This window comes from Periplaneta americana, chromosome 13 (assembly GCF_040183065.1).
Source record: "Periplaneta americana isolate PAMFEO1 chromosome 13, P.americana_PAMFEO1_priV1, whole genome shotgun sequence".
Classification (NCBI taxonomy): domain Eukaryota; kingdom Metazoa; phylum Arthropoda; class Insecta; order Blattodea; family Blattidae; genus Periplaneta; species Periplaneta americana.
Window position 1 is genome coordinate 66,454,918 of NC_091129.1, and position 23,603 is coordinate 66,478,520.

The following is a 23,603-nucleotide window of genomic DNA, read 5'->3' on the forward strand; positions in this document are numbered from 1 at the left end:
AGAAGCCGAAATCAGAATCGTTGGGTAGATAACAATGAGCTGACACAAGAAATTCATGATTAGTCATTTCCGTGTTGTTTATGAGTTTGTTAACATAGAGTATTTTAAATGTATCAGGGTATTTTTTCCAGTTTTCAGAAATTATTTTCTACAGTGTGAAAACAATAGTATTAATTTATATTAACGGTAGCTATGGGCAAAAGGGGTGTCCCTCTCTCTCTCTGTCTCTCTCTCTCAAAATATTGCATTGTTTCAATACATGCATGTGTTACGCTGAAATTAACGCAAACGTTATATCATTGCAAATTTATTGAGTAATGCACGATCGCATTATGTAATTTCATCATTTATTTGTCAAATGTCACAAATTTCATTGTTGGACATTTCTTCTTGCTCTGTCCTCTATTTCAGGGATCTTCAACGCAATAATATTAAAGAGTGCCTCCAACTTCAATATAACACAAAAAAAATTAACTTGCTGATGCGGCCTACCATTTACAGAGTGTCCCAGAATAAATGTAAAATACTACATTGATTTAAAGCTGTAATCTAAAATTTTGGGAGAAATTGACGAAAGAAATAATTAAACTTCTTTCGATTCCTTGTATTATATTTGACGTGCTGCAGCACAACAGCTGAAGGAGGGCATTTCGAGCAGCTTGTTTAAACTGCAACTTACCATACTGATACTGCGTTGTTTGTTACCAGGGATGTGCTGTATGGGGCTCGAGAACCCTTTGTTTAATATTTATATTTTTTCTGAGCCCTTTCTTAAAATAGCTCGCGAGAAAAAAATCAGTAAAATAAATTAACTTTTCTAATTTAAACATCTCCCATTCTGCAATCTGCTAGAGCTAAATTTAATTTTATTTATTATGCACTATACAGTTTTCGTTGCTCTCTTCTGCATTGCAAAACTTTAGACACAATACTGTTTATTTTTAATTTATGCTGACTGCCATCGAGATTATTAATTTATTATAGCTGCCTTTGTAATCATCATCACACTGACAAGGCGAATAGAATCATCATCGTCATCATCATCATCTTTAGTGTTCTGCCCAAGGGTAGGTATTTCACTGCAAACCCAGCTTTCTCCAACGTTTCCTATTTTCTGCCTCCCTCTTTGTCTCCTCATATGATTCATATATCTTAATGTCGTCTATCATCTGATATCTTTTTCTGCCCCGAACTCTTCTCCCGTTCACTATTCCTTTCAGTGCATCCTTCAGTAGACGGTGACCTAACCAATTCCTTTCTCTCTTCCTGATTAGTTCCAGCATCTTTCTTTCTTCTCCCACTCTTTTCAACATAGTTTCATTTCTTATTCTCTCTGTCCACTTCATACGTTCCATTCTTCTCCATATCCACATTTCAAATGCTTCTATTCGCTTCTCTTCACTTCGATGTAATGACCATGTTTATGCCCCATACAATGCCATAATACTCCATACAAAGAACTTCATTTCTCTCTCTTCCTTAGTTCTTTTCCTCTTTCCAGAGATTTAAAATCTTGTATATACTTCCATTAAGTTTTGGTTAATTTTTCAGTAACTTTAAAACAGTATTTTATTTACTTAAATATGAATATCTTTCTTCTACTGCTACTGCCACTGCCACTGCCGCTGCCTCTATCACTGCCGCTAGTACTGCTGCTACTGCTTCTGCTGCTATTACTATACCATTTATGAAACTCAAAGTTTGAAGGGTTTGCATTGCATTTATATTATTACTATGATGAAGTTATAATAACTGTTGACATTTAATGAATATTATACTGACGATAAATAGATTTCTTTGTATTTATTACGTTTCAGAAGACGATGATAAATTAATTTTTCAGTAGTTTGTCTATGTCTGTAAGCTCCCTATGAAGTTTGGATGAGACGGTTGATCCACAACAGTCCTCTCGGGTCACTATTAAGAGTGTTTGGAGTCACGTGCAACCACGCTACCTGTCTGCTTGTGAGGGAAGGTTCAGGGCTGACGAACGATACCGTGCTTAAGTCCACTCACTAAGGTAAACAGTTATTGGCAGGCATGAATGAGGTTTTATGTGTCTCTGGTAACAAGCCTAATTAATTTCTTCTAAGATACTTCACCGTTGCACATAAATTAGGACATAAATAAAATGAGTTTATAAGATGATTGTGTTTATTCGAAAAACAACTCGTAGTTAGAGACCTAATATACAATTACATATTCATTAGTCACTTTTCAAATTTCTGACTGGGAGAATCCTGCGCCGAATGTTGTTCTGGCTGGGAGACTCCTGGGAGAATCCTGTGACGAAAGTTGCTCTGGCTGAGAGACTCCTGGGAGAATCCTGCGACGAATGTTGTTCTGGCTGGGAGACTCCTGAGACTCCTGGGAGAATCCTGCGACGAAAGTTGCTCTGGCTGAGAGACTCCTGGGTGACTCCTGGGAGAATCCTGCGACGATTGTTGTTCTGGCTGGGAGACTCCTGAGTGACTTCTGGGATAATCCGAAGGCGACTGGGAGACTCCTGGGATAATCCTGTGGTGAATGCTGTTCTGACTGGGAGACTCCTGGGTTATTCCTGGGAGAATCCTGCAGTGAATGCTGTTCTGACTGGGAGACTCCTGTGTGACTGCTGGGAGAATCCAAAGGCGCATGCTGTTCTGAATAGGAGACTCCTGTGTGACTGCTGGGAGAATCCAAAGGCGCATGCTGTTCTGAATAGGAGACTCCTGAGTGTCTGCTGGGAGAATCCGAAGGCGAATGCTGTTCTGACTGCGAGATTCCTGGGACACTCCTGGGAGAATTCTGTGACTAATGTTGGAGACCACTCTTGTCGGAGACCAGCCGTTGACGATGCCAGCAATTGCGGGCCTTCTGGCTGGGAGGATCCTACGACGAATGTTGGACACCATCCTTGTCGGAGACCAGCCGTTGACGGTGCCAGCATTTGCGGGCCTTGTGGCTGGGAGGATCCTGCGATGCATTTTAAGTCACCACCATTCCCGGAAACCAGCCGTCGTCGCTTCACAGAGAGTTTAATTCTCCATAACCGAGATTTGAACAAGCTTCTCCTTGCTGTGCGCCTATCTTTCAATCTTGATATACGCGACATTTTAAATGTTCGCAGCGTAGTTCATGCTCCGTAGTTGTTTCTCGAGCTCACGTGCAATTTAACGTATTTTGCCGGTATCAAAATTCTTCCCTTGACGGCTGATTTGATATTACTATTGTTATGAGTCAGAGCAGTATACGAAATCAGATTATTTAAAACTTTTGCGCAGACCGACGAGAAAACACAGACGTCAGTGATTTAAAAAAACTCAGACGAGTTCGAATTCTATGCCTTACATTCCCAAATGTCGTATATTTATTCCTAAAGTAAGTAATGAAAGACACTAGACCACTTTCATAGAGAGGATGACTGTTCAAACTCATCTTTTACAATTTAACCTAAATATATTTACTCTTTCGGAGTAGGTTCAGTACATTAGTAAATTACTTCCTTCGCTTGGTGTCTGGTAGCACCTACAATACACAAGACGTCAACGTTGTTGAGTGGTTACTATGTGATCACAGAGCGTTACTTCTTGCTGCTTCTCCAAAATATCAAATTTGAACATAAATTTTATCAAGCCCGCAAATATTTCAATCAGGCGTCCTGCTATACCTGAATAATAAAGAGATATTTCCAAATTATGGAAGTATTGAGGCTTCAGGAGGACAGTTTTTTCGGGTTTAGTGTGTGGTTGGTGAGTAAAAAGAGGTAATTATACAATGAAGAACTCGTTCCTAACATGACTCTGCTGAGGAATTATGTCAGACGAAATCGTTTTATAGACCAGCAGTTACTTCTGTGTTTTATATAGACCAGGCGTTCACTGTAAGTTGCCTAATCGAATAGATGGTCTAATATAATTGGTAATAATGTCGCCAGACGAACTTCTTTAGGTCTTTCACGCCGTATTTTTCTATCTGATCGACATTCGATTTTTAGTTTTGAGCTCTTAATGTCTAGCATTCTACTGACATGTTGGTACTACGTATTTACATTTATAGCAGCTTGTCTTCTAACGATATTAATCTATATCGATGTGAAATATCTACGTGTTCTATTGTCCAGAAGTGTGTGTTTCGCTATTGAATGTATAATCACTCTTTTAAGTACAGTAGTGGCAAAAAAAAAACCGGACCGACCCTTGTAGCTGATTTCAGAGCCTTGTTCACTCCAGAGCACGATAGACTGGTAACTAAGACTTTCGTGGTTCGAATCCTGCCTGGGAAGGAAACTTTCCTTTGTTCCTTATTCAAATTTATTTCCAATACTTTTCGATTGCTGGTGGAATTCATGTTCTGGGCGTAATAAATTAATTAAGTAGTAAAATATCGCTGCAGTAAAACATTTCAAACCATATAATGATATTTTTTCCCCTTTTTAAGAGTGGGTTCCTGATATATAAAACCGCATTTTAAAAATATAACCCCCTAAAAGGGGCCCATTTTACGTTTTGATTGAACACTAAAAATTAGTATCAAATACTGTAATTATTGCACATTAAAGTGATATAAATACAGAATTACTACTATTTATAGAATCTTCAGTATAATAATTTTTTTATAATACGTTACACCCTAATTTACGAAAAAAGTAACGTTTAATAAATGACTAAATAAGTGTGTCAGCCCGAAAAAATTACACATGAGTTATTCAATTTACTCAATAGAATATATATAAAGAAATTGGAGCAAATACTAAGTTGTCATATTTCGTAGGTGTTCGATTTGACATGGAATGACTCATCTGAGGAGGTTCATAATACCGGTATTAATTTCTAACAATGGAACACAAAGCAGATGATTTAATTTTGTAAGATCACTTTTTAATTATTGGTTAGTTCAGTTACCTTCTTGCTATACTGGAATACATATCAAGTATAAAAATCTTTCATACCCAAATCACCATCTTCATTGAGTTCACTCTACAAAATGTTCACAACTGATTGCGAAATAATTCTATGTCAATACTGTTGTAAACAGGTAAGTTACAACTATTTTATTTGTAACAAATTATTTTAACGTTTTACTAGGAGGATGGAACGTAACACTTCAGTTTGTAAATTATACTTTGTCTTTTCTGACGGCCACGTTGGTAGGACATTTTAATGAATAAATATAGAAGTACTTATTCGCTTTTAAGGAACCTGGAGATTCATTGCCGCCTCACATAAGCCCGCCATTGGTCCTTACCTGAGCAAGATTAATCCATTCTCTATCATCATATCCCACCTCCCTCAAATCCATTTTAATATTATCTTCCAATCTACGTCTCGGCCTCCCTAAAGGTTAAATACAGTAGTAAAATTATTAAAATTCAATATTAAATCAGAATTGTATTTAAGATAAATATAATTTGGATCAGCATTGGAAGACATCGATACACATAGAAAATTGTAAAAAACGTGATATATATATATATATAATACCGGTAGCAATCAGCCATTCATTCATATGGACGACACTAACAAAACATTTTGCGAGAATTTGTTTATGGTACTGGTAGCAGCAAATATCCTTTCTAATAAGCTCGGAAATGCTACTTTTCGAGACTCTTCGCAGTAATATACAAACAAAAGCATCACTAATTAATGTATGTTAAAGAGAAGATATCTTGAACCTCAGTTATCAACAGATACATTTTTTTTCACAATGTTTTGAACAAATCTGAACTTTCAAGCATGGCAAGGGTATTAGTATTATTTGTAACGTGGAATACTTTTATCCCTATTTATATTAATGTCTGTAGGTTCTGAAGGATTTATAAGAAAAGATTTAGGGGTTGCACATTTCTGTCTGTCTTTAGGTGAAACGCTGGGCATTTATAGTAGGCACATCCTGAAGACTTCACGTGGTTTTTTTCGAAACCGCTTGAATTTAAAAATCCTGGAAAAGTGGATCGTGCAATAAGGGGAACTTAGAATAAATGTGTAAGTCTAAAAACATACAACTGAAACGTTAATTTTAAATATTCTAGTATCAAAATATGAGGGGTTCACAACCAGAGTGGACCAAGTCCACAGTGGTCAGTTTGTGGATTAATACAATCTCGGATGAAGAAAACTTAGATTTATTCATTGCCATAATAAACCATAACTAATTTGTTACTCCACTGAGGGCGGCATTTCCTATGGAAGGTGAAGGTTGCTAAGAATGAGTCAGGAACTCAATTTCTCAAAATTATTCCAGAAGGACTTGGTCTACTCTGGTTGTGAACCCTTCATTAATCCAGTTATGAATTTTTAATTTTCATGCTTCTCTTTAAGGATAAAACCATGGTTTTAATCACCGATTCTGCAGCCTACATGCACAAGGCGGCAGAAATAATGTTGGTGTTTTATCACGAATTAATTCACATCGTACGGCTAGCATATGGTATTCACAGAGTAATGGAAGAAATTCGAAAAAAAATTCTGAAATATCAATGCCGTAGTTTCTACCATAAAGAAGGTATTGTTAAAATCACTTTCACGGATTGCAACATTCAGGGAATCACTTCTTCACCCCATTACCGCCCCAGCAAATTCTTACTCGCTGGGGTACATAGTTCCAAGCTGCCATATAATTATTAAGTTGAATATGTCAGTGATTTAAAAAAGGTATGTATAATATTTTGTGAGCGCTTTTGTTAATAGTAAAAACATATCGACGGGCTAGTTCAAAAGGGAAACAACTCAATATAAAAAGTTTTAAGAAATTTGCATTTAAAGATTCATGTTGCTGTGAAAAATCCGAAGTAGTTTGAAATTACTTCAAATTCTGTTTATGATGTTTTACATGCCGTATAGATACTACAAGTTTCAAATTGGAGTATGTTTATTGCATTTTTCACAGTAACATGAAGCTTTAAATGCAGTTTTAAAATATCAGTTGTTTCTTTCTGAACTTGCCCGTCGAATTATTTATAACTAAAAGTGATGTAATTATGATTTTCCTTTGTATCATACACTTTTAAAAGAGAATTTTTATATAAAATAGTTTTCAAATCTTTGCCTCTATGTTTCACTACTTTTTAAGTATGTAACTGCATAGATTAACTTATTACAGGACTAGTGATTTAGTTTCACGTGTTTCAGGTAGTTCTAGGATTTCACGAGGAGGACGTTTGCCACTGTAAACCTGGCCTCACCTATATCCAATCTAATTTCGAACAGTCCCTTCAAAAGCGGGACCAGCCTCTTAAGGATTCTATGAACTATGTTTTAAAGATACAGCAGTATCTGAAAGATGCACCTGGAAAAGTTGGGAGTGCTACAGCAGAGAAAATAGAGAAGGTAACTATTCTACGTACGATAAATCAACTAAAATCCACACTTTGGCCGAAAAAATAATCTGGCTTCATTTAATTACATTTCTATATTTGAGGCCACATTAAAATGTTTGTGTACACTAGTGATTATCAACTGGGGTACAGGGGTCTCATGTGGATCCGCAGAGCTCTTAATGTGGGACCGCAAGCAAATTAATAATAATAATAATAATAATAATAATAATAATAATAATATTATTATTATTAAAAGCTGTCCTATAAAAATTTAACATACGTCTAAGTCACATTAAATAAAGCTATAATTTAACTTTTTCTTTAAATTTAAACAGAATTTCATATTACTCTGTCATCTATTCTTCTCAAGTGTTTTTCAGCCTTTTGAATGAAGATCGCTATTTTCACCACATTAGCTTAATGCTACCCCCTGGTATTGGATGTAGAATGTAGAACATAGTAGTGAGGAATTTCGTTTATTTTAAAAATATTAAAACAATCTAAATGGTTAGGTCATTTGGAAATCGTTAATAAATGTAGGTGTAAAATAACTTTTAATGTATTTTGAATTGTTACTGATTAAATAATTAAACTGCATTATAATAATTGAAATGTACAACAATAATTATTTTGTTCGTCGCTTTCCCCCCATTAATTGTTATTTCGTCGAGAAAAAAAAAACATGTTCGATTTTTTAATAAAATATAACCTAATAATCGATATTTCATTTAACTTATATGTTTGCCAATTTTAGCAATACAATCGTCCTTAATATTCATGCTTTAGTTATAAATTTATTTCACAATTGAAAGAGGTTCCTGTGAACAAAAATCGACATTATAAAATCATTTTTCCACACTTTTATCATTGCTACATTTACTCACATTCAAATACTATAATATACTACAGGTTCGGAACAGATATCATGCAAAAAAGTTGAAACCTTTACTTCATGATGCTGAAGTGAGAAAATATTGGTGGTGTTTACATACCAGCTCTTGAATCAATATGCTTTCATGTCAGAAACATCACAATTCCCAGGAAAGTGACAGACTTACCTGAAACAGAAATGACATTATTTGATAAACAAACACGGGAAACGAAATTAATATCGCTGAATGTTACTACAGTGTCCTATGTTTACATGCCACAAGGAGATTAAAATCATATCCTGAGTAAATGCATCCATATCCGATAGTAATTTCCCTGTTTCAATGGACAAATATTAATCATTCATCTAATTTTTTAGCATAACTACAACATTTAAATATCCTGTGTACTGAACAAGTAAAAATTCTACTTTTAAACATAAAGATAAAAGACTGTTGCCTTCTAGAGTACTTTTAACAGCAATTACAAATTTCTAATTATGTAAAGCTTTGGTGAGCTTATAGTAATGGAGTGCTGGAATCGAGGAAATCGAAATGAAATTTTATTCACACTCATTTTCGTTATTCAATCTAGACTACATGTTGTTCCATATATATGTATATATATGTATATATATAAATTACTGTGTTATTGCTGTATGTAGCTATATTATTTACTGTATGATAGTGATATGATAATTAATCGTAGTTCTGTCTGAAGAACAACTATAGAAAGCTGCACATGTACTCTGAAAGAAGTAATGGACTGTATTTTCAGAGGCCAAACAGTGAAGATGAAATTAATGATAGGATATAATATGTAGAATATGTTTTTCTATTTCAGTACCTTCGTTGCAAAATTTATTTCATGAAAACCTACATTTACACAACAAGTAATAAAATAACAAACCTATAAAAATGTTCATTATGGAACAGATAGACTTTTAATTTTTGGGCGAATGTAGAGGCTAGAACATAGCTAAGCACGTTACGTGATTCTGAGAAATGAGCGCTTTTTACTTCAAAAAGCAATACTCCCAAGCGCTGTGACGCATGCATACTGTACGTCACTCACATAAATTATTATTATATTTTGATATTGAACATGGCTAATTCATTTATTACAAACATTGAACGACTTCTGCAAATAAAAAGACTCATAAGTCTCGGAAAACAACCACATAGTTATTTTGGTTATTGAGCTTCAAATAGTTTTCAATAGAAAATATTTATTGATTTCATTTGACAGAAGTACGATTTTGTTACAATAATTGTTTCATGCAAAAGAAAAGTGTAAGAGAGTTTTTATTATTAATTTCGTTCTTGAGTTTCTGATTGTAATCCTTTATTACATATGTTTATATTATTACAGTAATATCATTATATAATTGATAAAGAACTGTGTATATAGTTTGTGTACATAAGCCTAATGATTTGTGTGTGTGTGTGTGTGTGTGTGTGTATACAGCGAAGTTTATTTCATTAAAGTAGTAAGAGTGTTATAAAGTCTGTACTGTACAATGGATAGATGTAATATCCTTATAAACTATTATGTACTGACAGACTGAATGACTAGAACCCTGGCTCTTGTTATATTAACGCAGGGAAAGTAGATCTAATGCAGCGGTCGTCAGCACTCGCTGAAATGGGTAACGGGTAAGCAGTGCTTCGTAATGTGCCCCCGTCGTGCAGCAGGAAATGGGAGAGAGCACACCCGCCAGCAGTCACGGATGCACCACCGTGCAGTCTCTTATCCGCGGGTAAGTGACGCTAGCCTGAGGGTGCACTGTGCTGATGACCGATGTTCTGACGTATGTCCGCCACTGCGTGAGCGTTCTCCTCCGGCTTGGAATTCGAGTGTCTTGCGAGAGAGAGCCGCTCTGATCAAGGCTGGTTCACAATAAACGGGGAACGGAAACGACAACGAGAACGAGAACGGAAATATTGTTACAAAAAATGTATTTAAATGTGAACATTCACAATTAACTATTGAGAATGCTCATATTTAAATACATTTATTTTAACATTATTTCCGTTCTCGTTCTCTTTGTCGTTTCTGTTCCCGGTTTATTGTGAACCAGCCTTCAGCTAAAAAAGAGCCGCTCTCATGCCCGGCGCTGTGGCTACAGTCCTCTTACTTAAAACGTATTATTATTATTATTATTATTATTATTATTATTATTATTATTATTATTATTATTATTATTATTATTTTGTAAGGTACTAAGCAATATTAATAATACAGTAAAACCAGGGTTGTACGTAACTGAATTGGAATGATTTAAGTTACTCAAAACTCAGAATTATATATAAACTAGTGGCTTGTGCAGCAAATGCTGCAAACTAAGTTCTTTAGAAGTTCAAATTTAAAATTTTCAAATTTATTTCCAATGAAGAATACCAAACATTTTGGAAGTTATTTGTTTCCATAATAATGAAACATATCCCTCTGAATGGTTTTCTTTATGCTAAATACTTTTTATTGAACCTATACATCTTCGCTTCTTGAGTTTCAATGCGAAAACGCAAGTAACAATATCAGGACGATCAGTGGGTTTTTCATGTGGGAGTGAAGCAGTAGTTATTTCAGGTTATTGTGGATTGTAGGTGAGAGTTAAGAAAATATCAGGTTTGCCATGCTTTCCAACAATATACATAGCGTCTTGGTATAACTATTGCATGTTTCGTGAACTACCTTCAAATGTTGAGGGTAGAATCATTTATCCTGCTAAGAGATCTTGCTTAAGTGATCGGGACACTACAACATTTTGTAAGCCTGTTATTTTATCAGTAAATAATACGTTTTGGTCCTTCCTTAGGCATTATAATTTTTGAGCTTCCTCCAGACAATACTGAAGAGAATCACACATATAGATATCTGTATCACTTACTTATAAATGGCTTTTAAGGAACCCAGAGGTTCATTGCCGCCCTTACATAAGCCTACTATCGGTCCCTATCCTGAGTAAGATTAATCCAGTCTCTACCATCATATCTCACCTCTCTCAAATCCATTTTAATATTATCCTTCCATCTATGTCTGTCTTTCTCAAAGTCTTTTCCCTTCAGGTCTTCGAACGAACACTCTATATATATGTACATTTCTAGATTATTAACCGATACGTGCTACAAGCGCTGCCATCTCAAACATCTGTATTTATTGTTCCTAATTATATTAGGTGAAAAATAAAATGCGTGGAGTTCTGCGTTTTGTAACTTTCTCCATTCTCCTGTAACTTCACCCCTCTTAACCACAAATATTTTGCTATTCATCTTATTTTCAAACACCCTTAATCTCTCTTCCTCTCTCAAAGTTAGAGTCAAAGTTTCACAACCATAAAGAACAACCGGTAGCATAACTGTTTTATAAATTATAACTTTCAGCTTTAAATATCTACACCACACCGCCATTAAATATATTGAAAATACCCATACCACTTGATTAATAACTATACAAATATTTAATTTTCATAACAACATTGTTATCTTACATAACTTTTGTATAGATACTACATAGCCGTCGATCAGTAAATGTTATAGAAATGAAGATCTAACTTCAGATATTCTCTACGCCTACTTATATAGCCCCAAAATGTTTCAATTTCATATTATCAGTAAAGCATTAATCTGTGTAATTAGTGACAAATACATCACGGCATTCACAATAACAATATTTCATTTTAATGGTAATAATGTCGTCAAATATTCTTAAATGTTGTATTTTTCAATATCCAATGAACAGACAGCTGTACCCAGAAAATTACACACCAGAGAATCTGACTTGTAAATTCTGTTTAGTAAGTCTTGAAGTTTTTAATAACTACTATTACAGAAATGAAAATCGACAAATTGGTATTATGATGTCACAGAATCTGAGCCATCTGAACTCTGTATGTCAGCAATCCTGCAGATCGTAGCCTTCGTGTAATATTGTTTATTCACGGCCGACTTGATGCTCGCTTCGCTTCTCGCGAGCTGGATTATAATTTCCAAGATTTGAAATGTATTTGTTTTCATTTTTCTTAGCAGTGTGATAAAATTTTTTTTGAAATTATTTTCATATATTAAGGTATAGTTGATATTTCAAGGTCATCATGCATTTGAACTTGATTAGGCCTTTTCCCCTCCGGCCTCCCAACTAACACTCTATATGCATTTCTGGATTCGCCCATACGTGCTACATGCCCTGCCCATCTCAAACGTCTTGATTTAATGTTCCTAATTATGTCAGGTGAGGAATACAATGCGTCCAGTTCTGTGTTGTGTAACTTTCTCCATTCTCCTGTAACTTCATCCCTCTTAGCCCAAATATTTTCCTAAGCACTTATTCTCAAACACCCTTAACCTATGTTCCTCTCTCAAAGTGAGAGTCCAAGTTTCAGAACCATAAAGAACAACCGGTAATATAACTGTTTTATAAATTCTAACTTTATGATATTTTGACAGCAGACTGGATGATAAAAGCTTCTCAACCGAATAATAACAGGCATTTCCCATATTTATTCTGTGTTTAATTTCCTCCCGAGTATCATCTATATTTGTTACTGTTGCTCCCAGGTATTTGAATTTTTCCACCTCTTCAAAGGATACATTTCCAATTTTTATATTTCCATTTCGTACAATATTCCCGTCACGAGACATAATCTTATGAAACTATAAGGGATACATAATTTAATCAAATAACAAAATTACATGCATATTACATTAATATCTATTGTTAATAATTAACATGTTTCATCCCATTCTCTATCACATATACACTGTAAGAATTCTAATTGACATGCACAGATGATTTTAGACACTGTATTACATTGCCTCATGATTCCTATAAGGCGAAAACGTTTGCAAGGAAAATAATATTAAAAACAAAGTATTATATATTGCAACATTTGTTTTTAATTACTTAAGATAAACTATTTGACTAAAAACTATAAACTACGTACACTGTCCACAACAGCTGAAGTCCCATAGTTGCGCCTGACTGCACTAGAAGACAATCGATAACAACAAGCAATATTCGCTAATTTTCATTGTTTGTTGCCTCACATGTGCAGATGGAAAAGTTCATAAATACACGGTGAGCATAAATGATTGCCCTAGTTTGGGGATTTTTTTATAGACAAACCGTGAATGATACAACAATTGTACTAATATTACCAAATAAGGTATCTCTCAAAGTTTTATTTGAAATTATCCGCGCGGCGTAATTCCACTTCTTACCGGTAGAGGACCTGAGTTTACAGAGTTTACAGAAATGGCGACTGGTGTTGAGCGTGCATTTGTAGCGTTGGGATTTCATTCCACAAGATCAGTCATAACAGTGCAGCGAAATTTTCGAACAAGATTCCATAAAGATCCACCAAACCCCAAGACCAATGGTACAATCAATTAGTGACCACAGGATGTCTGTGTAAAGGAAAATCTCCTGGTCGGCCACGCGTCCCACAACAACAACAACAACAACAAGACGGCGCTCCGCCTCACTTCCACAACGAAGTCCGGCAATTCCTGAACAACAGATTGCCAAACAGATGGATTGTTCGTGCAAGCAGAGACGATATGCAGCTATTGTCCTGGCCTCCACGTTCCCCTGACATAACACCCTGTGATTTTTTCCTGTGGGGATATGTTAAAGACTCTGTTTTTGTACCTCCATTACCGGCAAATCTGCCAGAGTTACGCGACCGCATCATCAACGCCATCGCTGCAATCGACATGGATACACTTCATCGTGTATGGGACGAATTGGACTACCGGCTTGATGTCTGCAGGGTCACAAGGGGACACACATCGAGCACCTACAAGTTATGTTAAAAAAACTTGGAGAGTTTCTCTATCTACTTATATATCTAAATATTTTCTATGTTAAATCGTTAGTCTACAAATAATTTCGCAACTAGGGCAATCATTTATGCTCACACTGTACAGTAAACGTTAATGAAAAGTTTCATTATGATATTTTAATAAACTTTTGCTCTTGATAAGCGTGAAAAGTTAAAATACGTATGGTTTTGTTACCAGACATATGAAAATGCTTGTGAAGATAACTTGTTGAAAAATTTAATAACTTTCCTATGTGAAAGCATACAATCTACTCATTTTGATAAAAGTCGTCTTATTATGCCATAGTAGCTGTTTTTACTGAACTCAAAATACGGGGTTATTCGTAAGTCCATGAAACGTTTTAAAGTTTAATAACAAATGAAATACGCAACATATCATGGTAATTGACATGCTGATAGAGAAACTCTCCAAGTTTATTAATAAGAAAAGTTCGCTCTTAGTTGCCATGATTTATCGCTAGGTGGCAGTACCGGTAATCAATAATGGCAAACTGACGTTTACTAAACGTGAGCAATCGTTTTGTAAGTTGGAACATGCAAGGACCTCGTCAAAGATTTGAAGTAGAGGTTTCTCTGACTTACTCATCGCGACAAAGCAACTTTTCATCTCTGCGGAAAAGTGAATCGGCACAATTTCCCGCGCAGTCATTGAGCATCTGCGAGACTCACCTCAGGTGAATGTCTTCTGTATGATTTCGAAAGAGAAGATGCATGGGCCATTTTTTTTTGTAGAGTCCACCGTCAACTGGCATGATTTACTTGGACATGTAACGAAACAGGATGATGCCTCAACTGAATGAAGACAGCAATGATTACATCTCTCATAAAGATGGATCTCCCCTCACTTTCACAACAACGTGCGAGAGTATCTTAATCAGAATTTGCCACAGAGATGGATCGGACGCACAGGATGAGAAAATTACGTTAACGAAATGGCCACCACAATCACCGGATTTAACTCCGTGTGACTTTATTGTGGGGGTTTGTGAAGGATATTGTCTACCGCTGATCTCCAAGAGCTTACTACCGGATTACAGCTGCCGTGGCTCTGGTTAACTGTGATATGATGGAGCGTGTATGGGACGAGATGGATTACCGCATGGGTGCATGGCGTATTATAGGCTACCAACAAGGAAAACTCAGTGAGCAGAAACCATCGGGCGTGACTGACGTATGCTCCCGTTCCCAACATGCTCTCACGTCCACTGCAGGGGGATAAGAGGGATATAGCATGCGCGCCGCGAGGAGTTCGAGCTAAGTTTTGCTTGTAGGATACCTATAGCAAAGTTGAACACATTGAGCATCTGTGAGGTATGTAACAAAACTTGGAGATATATTAGGAATATTTATTTTTCAGTCATTGAGTTTACTGCAATATATGTAAAGGTACAAAACCTTTACGTTACATGTTTTAAAAATCGTATGAACGTTATCGTTGGACTATGCCGACATCATCAGATACGACATCCACTTTAGCAATATCATTAGTCTCTACAAATACAATACATATTAAATAGCATACAGGGTAATGAAAACATACAAAAACCAACATAATTAGGATACAAATGTTATTCTTGTGTGCCTGCCCATATTATCAAATAGTTAAAAGTACATATGTAAGTCACACAATATATATATATATATATATATATATATATATATATATATATATATATATATATATATACAGAGTGTTTAAAAAATACGGGGCATAATTTCAGGTATGTATTTCCCACATGTAGACAATCAAAATAGTTCATTACAACATGTGTCCGGAAATGCTTTATTTCCGAGTTATGGCCTTCACAACATTGAAATTCACCGGAACGTTTTCCTTTCCGCAGGTCGTTGTCGTCAAAGGAGACATTAAGAGGGCACTCTGACAGTTCATTCCGAGGCGAAAGTTACATTCAGTGTTGTGTAGGCGTTAGACTGTGCGACATGTATTCAAATCAAGAGCTGGCAGAGATACACTTCATGTACGGTAAGGCGGACGGCAATGCTGCGCTGGCTCGTCGTTTGTACCAGGAGAGGTAGGCTACCCACAGCGACAATGTCCAGATCGGAAGACATTTGTACGTCTCCATTACCGTTTGTGCGAGTATGGAAAATTTAACTCTCCTGGTTTGGGAAAGGGACGACCAAGATCTACAACTCCAGAAGTACAGGAGGAGATTCTGGAGGCTGTGAACATGACTCCTTCTATCAGCACATGAAGGGTAGCGTTGCAAGTCAATATTCCTCATACGACTGTCTGGACACTGTTGAAAGAGTATCAATTGTATCCTTATCATTTGCAACGTGTACAGGCCCTGCCACCAGCAGATTATCCTGCACGAGTTAGGTTCTGTCAATGGTTCTTGCAGCAGTGTGGTGTAAATCCGAACTTTCCTGCCTTAGTATTATTTACAGATGAAGCACAGTTCACACGAGATGGCATAACAAATTTCCACAATCTGCATGTATGGGCGTATGAAAACCCACGTGCAACTGTTCCATCTCATCACCAGGTGCGGTTCTCCCTCAACATGTGGGCCGGTATCATTGGTGATCAATTAGTTGGACCCCATGTACTTGTAAACATACTTACGGGGCAGGCGTACACAAACTTCCTGGAAAACACCATACCTCATGTTTTAGAAGGCACTCCACTGATCAATCGTCAACACATTCACTTCTTGTATGATGGCGCTCCTGCATACTTCAGTCGTACGGCTCGCCGGTACTTGGATCGAAGGTTTCCTGATCGATGGATAGGTAGAGGTGGCCGAATTGCTTGGCCTCCACGCTCACCTGATCTGAACCCTCTCGATTTCTACTTGTGGGGCCATTTAAAATCATTGGTTTATTCGTCTCCGGTGCCCGATTTGGAATCCCTTTGGAATCGAATTGTGGTATGTTCTGAGGACATACGCAATACTCCTGGAGTTTGGGATCGTGTTCGCAGATCAATGAGACATCGATGTGAGGTCTGTATTCAAGCAGGAGGTGGACATTTTGAACATCTTCTGTAATGACAACGACCTGCGGAAAAAAAAAACGTTCCGGTGAATTTCAATGTTGCGAAGGCCATAACTCGGAAATGAAGCATTTCCGGACACATGTTGTAATGAACTATTTTGATTGTCTACATGTGGGAAATACATACCTGAAATTATGCCCCGTATTTTTGAAACACTCTGTATATATACACACAGGGTGTTTAAAAAATACGGGGCATAATTTGAGGTATGTATTTCCAACATGTAGACTATCAAAATAGTTCATTACAACATGTGTCCGGAAATGCTTTATTTCCGAGTTATGGCTTTCACAACATTGAAATTCACCGGAACGTTTTTCTTTCCGGAGGTCGTTGCCGTCAAAGAATACATTAAGACGGCACTCTGACAGTTCATTCCGAGGCGAAGGTTACATTCAGTGTTGTGTAGGCGTTAGACTGTGCGACATGTATTCAAATCAAGAGCTGACAGAGATACACTTCATATACGGTAAGGCGGACGGCAATGCGTGTGTGTGTGTTTGCACGTCTTCACAAGTAAAATAATAGAAAATAAAAATGGAATGAACTGCATATTGTAAAATGTGAAGAGATGCAATAACAGTATTTGAACTATATTAGTGAATTTGTTTATGTTCGTGTTCATATTTCTTATTGATTTACGTCTTTCCTCCGTCCAGATGTGTGTGCATCGTGGTGAACATCTTGTAGGTTTGCCTTGAGTGCTTGTTCAAAAATTATTATGGATGTCTTAACAACCTAACAATATTTTTCAATGTTAGGTTGATTTATGTTGATTAGCAGTATATGCTTGATTAGACGATGATATTATTCATCCAAGATGGTTTTACGATCGGTATCCAAATACTGTAGTTGTGGTAAAATATGTAATAAGGTGCAAGTCAGCTGTTAGGTTTAATTAATGTAGACGTGTGTGTTCGTTGGATGTTGGCTGTATGAAGGCTATGTGAAAATGAATTGCAAAATAAAACTTGGAAAGTTTCTCTTTATTATAGTGCAAAGTAATTTTTATTCGTTGTGTAATTTAGTAGTTATAAATTTCTTAAATGTTTCACGGACTTATGAATAACCCTGTATTAATATTTCAGAATATATTAATATAGTCCTAAATGAACATACTGTAAAACGTATACGTTTAAAGGCTGAAATATCCATATCCTCACTCTCTTGCTGAATGATACAGCACAAAGACGAGGGTTGAACGGGCTACGTCAGCAAAATAGGCTGCAACCTAATCATCTAGATTAAACGTTACAATGTAATAACATCCTGGAACCCTTGACCGCAAGGGCCATAAAACTTTTACGATTCTGACACATGGATGCTTCTTGTATGCTGCTTTTAAAACGATGTAATACCATTTTCTATATAATATCCCGGCCAGGTCATATCTGCACAAGAATGATGTATGTGTCTGCTATTAATAACACCTATCCCAGATAGTAAGGGATGTAATGTATCAAGTTAGTGGAAGGCACCTTCTAACAGGGGAAGATCAGATTCGGAGAACAGAAGATAGCGCACGACAATTTTTGTCTCTCCCTTTCTCTCGCAGTATGATGAAAAAACGTTATGAAAGGACAGAAGAGGGTGCGGATTGCAGGGCTGTTCTGGTTCAATAGACATGCTGGTATATATATTTCATTTCAGACATGTACGAAACTGCCACCGGGATAGTTCTGTGATATTCATCTTCTCTTTAGAACAAAGTTTAGTAACATATGCGACTAGATTAATTGTGCTAGAAAAATAATACATATTTTATGCTCGACCATGCCCAAATGTAGTGATTATACACCTGGTAGCAGTCCTTTAATGAATGTCATTAAAGTACACCTATTCATTAAAGTTCAGGTTTTCGATTATTCTCGGATATTCAATCGAAAGACGAGGGAAACGTCACGGAGGCTGGAAATCTAATACTGTCGCAGAAGGTTATGTTCTGTTACTATAATAATTAGCGTTAATTGTAAATAATATTCAAATAAATTCAATTTGTCATCTCGTTTTTCAATTCTAAATCAATTCCCAGGTTATACATTCTCTGCATTACATCAAGGTCAATGACATTATTGTTCCTCGGAAAAAATCAATACTTTCACGTCTGCGCACATCTCACAATTCAAGAGCTATGAACAAGGTCACTTCCGATCTTGTCAAATACAAATAAAATGTATACTTCTGAATAATTTCAAGTTAGAAATATGGTCGAACATAAAAAGTCGTATGAAACTTGCCTATAATGGTAATTAAGACGCTCGTATGAAAATTATGAAACTCGCTTGCGCTCGTTTCATAAACAAGCATACTTGCGTCTTAATTACTATCATTATAGGCTCGTTGCATAATGTACTATTATGACACTGAATTCCTCTGATTGACGTTTTGGCTGATACGTACTGTACATCTTAGGCTATCAGACAGTATATCTCACTTCACGATATGTGTCAGAGGAAGATTATTGTTTGTATGCAACTGAAGTCTGACTAGTGTAATCAGGGTTGCCAGATGATTCCAGACCAATGTCGCCAACTATACACCAACAAGGCCCCAGAAAGTAGCCAATTATCTCTGAAGTTGATAGTTAAAGGAGTAATAAACTTAAAAAACCTTACAGTATCTCATAAACATAAGTATTTATATTCATTCATAAATTTGTAATAATTTTAATGCCATTATTCAGCTATGTGTATCTTTGATACTTGCATTTTGCTATTTGTTCAACCTGTATTCTGTTGTTTACAGATATTACATACTTTACAAATTGCTTCATTCGAATTTTTCTTAAAATCAGTAATCTCTTGAAGCCAATCTGAAAATATTACTTTTCTGCATTAGGTGAGTTTGTAGTCTAATGATACATTTTTTAAAATGGTATCTAGTGATTTTTAATTATGACTAAATACCGGTACCGAATTTTGAGGCTTGAATATATAATTTTAATTAAACTACAATTATTATCTTTAGCCATGGCCGGTTCTCCCACTCCTTGCACCAAGTGAAAGAATCTGCTAAATGCCAACAGGCCCGCTAAATCGCTGAATTCCCGCTGTTAATAATTAACGGCTTACTGCTCAACATCGTTTCTATTAATTATTTATCGAAGTTTAGAAATGAAGCATAGAAATAAATTTGTTGTAGGCCCATTTTAAACCGATAATTGATAAAATCCATTTATTTAATCCATTAAGGTAATATATTTATATGCATTAATTCCACTTGATTATGTTATTAAAACATCATTTTAAATCATAGATCATACACGTTGTAGATCCCCGTGTCGGAGCCTGGAGAAGTTTTCTACGCAGCCTTGAACGCTACTCTGGCTTCTTTTGAAAGTGAATGGAACTAAAATAACTGACGAATATTTACTTTCTGAATAATATTACGTACAGTGGATCACAGTTTTGTGAAAAAAAATTGTTTTAGTTAAATTATTTTTATAATTTTAACATTAAAGACGCCAGAAAAGTATCCAGGTCGTCAAGTGGAAATTTTTGTCGCCACAAGGAACATAAAAGACGCCAAAATGGCGACAAGTAGCCACATATGGCAACTCTGAGGCCCGATTGTATAAACCATTTAATCTTAGATCAGAGGTTAAATTGATCCTAGTTTCAGCTGAACTTGGAATTTTGTGTTGTATAAAGTCTAATCTGAGATTAATTTGTCTCAAACTAAAGTCAACTTTGACTGAAGAAATTTCTCCGATTAAGTTAGATGATCCAAGTTCAGTTATTTCTTTTCTGTTTGAAATATACGAGTGACAGATTGTGCAAATAAAATATCCATTATTATTAATATTAATATATATGTTAGGCACATTTATATATATATTTCTTTCAATTTGTTACCTTAATACACAAACATGCTTATATTTTATAAGGCTCTATCGTGTTCAGCAGTATTAAATAACATAACCTATAATTATATTATGTATATAACAACCATTAATTATTAATGGATATGATAGGTACACTCATAAATGTTCAGTTAACTGTATTACTAAATGAAAATTGTCGTTTTATAAAGCTTTATTATGTTTAGCAGTATCAAACACCATAACATGATTAGCACGTCTAGCCGCGAAACCAGGTGGCCCGGGTTCGATTCCCGGTCGGGTCAAGTTACCTGGTTGAAGTTTTTTCCGGGGTTTTCCCTCAACCCAATATGAGTAAATGCTGGGTAACTTTCGGTGGTGGACCCCGGAATCATTTCACCGGCATTATCACCTTCATCTCATTCAGACGCTAAATAACCTAAGCTGTTGATAAAGCGTCGTAAAATAACCTACTAAAATAAAATAAATAAACCATAACATGATAACAACTTGGAGAACAGTCAACCTTCTTCTTATTGTCCGCCATTATTTACATTACACAAAAAAACCAGTGTCTCCAACAGAGTGTAATACGGAAAGTCGCCAAAAAGTAGTTGTAAAGTCGCTAGATTTCTCATTATCAAGAAAGAAAGATTAAATTTTGTCACTATGGGGTGCTAAAAAGGTCACTAAATCCCTATTTAAGCAATATAAAAATTAAAAGAAATTGTTGTTGAAAAAGAGTTAAAGTCGCTAGATTGGCAACACTGAACAAACCTGTATAACATGGTCCGCGCATCACGTATTTCGCCTGTTTATGCGATGTTGCCAAATCCTTTTCACGTGAACTAAGATTGCATTTGAACCAAGGTAATTTGATCGCAGAAAAGTTTTATACAATAGAAGAAGTGTCTGAACTCGGTTCACTTTTCGATCTTCGATCAAAGTTGAACTTTAGGCTGGGAGTTTTATACAATTGGGCCTGAGTGTAATATGTAACAGTAACTAGTCGGCGATGTATGCAACGGAAGGGGAAAGAAACTGGCCATCCTACTCCATTATCTACTGGCCTAGTTCCCTCATAAGTAGTGCCACAGTCTAGTATATACAGTCACGAAGCTTGAGTTGTGAGGGTGCTAGGAACAATAGACTGTGCAGGTACTATTTCGCATTGTTTGTAATGAGGCGATAGTAGCGATCTTAGTGGTTAGCAACTACTGTTCTCCAACCAGGAGATCAACCGTGAAAGGAATGTGCTTACTATTGAGTCATCTATTGGAGCGAAGTAGATAGATAATATTATCGTTATAACGTCAGTTTGAAAACCATGCGCTCTCCTGCATTTGTTATTTCCTGTATGGAGAGATTAAAAGACCAGGAGATTAACAGTGATCTAATTTTGTAACTAGGGTAGTATAAACATTGTGTATCAATGTTATTGTTTGTGCTGTGAGAGCGAGCCAATAGATATACGAGTACCCACGTGTGTGACCTTATGACATCTTAAGACATCAACATTCATTCACAGCATCACCCCGCTGCCTTTCATCCCGCAGAGACTTTCTCGTGGTTGGAGCACAGTATCTATGGATGCATATTTACTACGTATTGAGCTTCGTGACTGTATATACTAGACTGTGTAGTGTCTTCTTGATATTACTTGTGAAGTTCAGACCTGTCTTCAGACAGTTGACTTTAAAAATGAAATTGAAGTCCTCGAGTGTAAATGAACCATAATGAATACATCGCGTCTATAATTTCTAAACTACGCCAAATATTCCAATGAAATAAACTGCTTTCGACAGACGAAGGATAAATGTATCCAACGTGACCTTCAGTTGGAGCGTGGCTAACGAGAAAGACAGGCTACGGCGCGACGTCACATTCTTACTCATAACATGGCCAACATTGAACAAGTTTCTATGTAAATGCACATTTAACATGAGTTTAGTATAGCTATTCCTTTGTTTTTTTTTAACTTTGAACATGTAATTATATCAGGCGATTGTCAAGATGGCCAAGACTAGACTATGATAACCACGTGACTCCGAATCGTGCCGCAACTTATCTTTCTCATTGGCCACGAGTTGGAGCGAGTGACGTCATCTAGCGATAAGCGGGAGGGGAAAATTGGGACACTAATTGGTTATCTCAAAATTGTCAATTTTCGTCTTACATCACTTCTGCACTGCATCCCTCAAATATATTTATTTATTTATGTATTGATTTACTGATTTCATTAATTAATTAATTAATTAATTAATTAATTTATTTATTTATTTATTTATTTATTTCTACTGGCAGAGTTAAGGCCATAAAGCCTTCTTTTCCACTCAACCAGTATAAGAACAATAGCAAATATAAAAATGGCATAAATACAGAAAAAATATACAATTAATAATAATAATAATAATAATAATATAATGAGAACAAATTTAGTTACACGTAATTCTAAGAATGAAACAATTACAGTAATGTGAATCGAAGTAATTGTTAAAATAAACAAGAAAAATTTATATATTAAAAATAAAATTCGTATATTATAGTCACGTCGTTATTTCCGGCGTGACTCCTCCTCTTTGCTTACGTCTTAGAAAGTAAAGGCTCTATAAAGTCTAGGTAGGTACAGTATTGTAATTCGTCATTTTTGATCTTTCGTTGCCGAGCTACCAGGCGAGGAATCTATTTGCCGCACCGTTTAACATCATTATGTCGTAGCTCCTATGATAATAAATCGACTCTCATAGGAGCT